Here is a 1,274-nt window from a genome sequence, read left to right as displayed (position 1 = left end):
GAAGGGCGCGGCGCTGTCCAGGGTCGAGGAAGGAGCCCGGCAGTGAGTCTTTGGGGCAGCCTGAGGGTTAGGGGAGCAGCTATATCTGAGATTGGCCCGTTATTTATAATGTAGTTTGTTAAATTAGAGTTTGGCTGAGGTCTGGGCTCCAGTATGTTGCTACATGCAGTGGATTTCCGTCTTTCCCTGACTGGGGAAGCTTTTCTTTCCACCACTGTATATGGGGAAGGTACCCAAAGAATCCTTCCGTGCCCTAACACCAAGTCACCAAAACTCCCAAGAGTTTTGACTGAAGCTCGAGCTCAGTTTTACTCATCGCCTGCCTTCATCCAAATCTTTTCCTTCTTAGAAAACGCTCTTTCAACAAACCCCCGCACATTGGGGAATTAGAGCAGGAAGGGACTTACCCTAAACACTGCCTTTTGAATGTAGCTGCATCCTGAGACAGGTTGTGCCTTGCAGAACCGACTAGGTGGATTAGAATGCTTAGCAGCCTTCTTGAGGTTACCCAAGGTAACCTGTGACCTGTTAAGTACAAGGAGAACTTGAGAACATTTTTGGAACCGGGCTGGATTTAAATAGTAACTGCTTAATGATACATGTCCAGGGTACCTGTTTGTAGTAATCCATCTGGCCTACAGAAAGCCTGGAATCTTAGGACCTATTCTTTTCTTCGCTTGTCCAGGGCACGGCATGGTGACTAGCACATAGTAGCTGTGCAACAGTTGTCTGTGAATGAATGAATGAGTGAACAGAAAAAGCCTCACTGTAATTGTCCTGTAGAAACTGCCACCACAGATACTGGACATCGTGTACAGTATGATGCCCTGTGTCTAATATTGTCTTCTAAAATGCCAAACAGGAAAAAAATTAGCAAATGGTCTTATTGGGCAGTTTTTTTAACATTTGTATTTTCAAAGCCAATAGCTTCTCTTTAAGTATTTCTTCCATGATCATTGAGCATTTGCTGGATCTGGTGTCCAAATGTGAAATATTCTGACTTAACAGGCTGCACAGGAGGCTGGCTAGAGTTAGTCTTTAGCTAGGACAGATGTGATGAGTAATTTAAAAGTCAGTTGAAATCTAAAAGCACTCTTCATCCTTATTTTAACTTTCCTGGTACCTTGATTCACTTTAGAATTAACAAAAAAGCAGTTTTGCCCTTTGATAACATGCTTATCTCATTTTACCGTTTTAGCCACCGATCTCAATCACTGATCCTTTCATTCAGCAAACAATGACCGCCTGGCAGGAGCCAAGCAGTCAAGGATTGT

This window comes from Neophocaena asiaeorientalis, unplaced genomic scaffold, assembly GCF_003031525.2.
Source record: "Neophocaena asiaeorientalis asiaeorientalis breed wild unplaced genomic scaffold, Neophocaena_asiaeorientalis_V1.1 scaffold912, whole genome shotgun sequence".
Classification (NCBI taxonomy): Eukaryota; Metazoa; Chordata; class Mammalia; order Artiodactyla; family Phocoenidae; genus Neophocaena; species Neophocaena asiaeorientalis.
Note: the sequence above shows the minus strand (reverse complement) of the source record.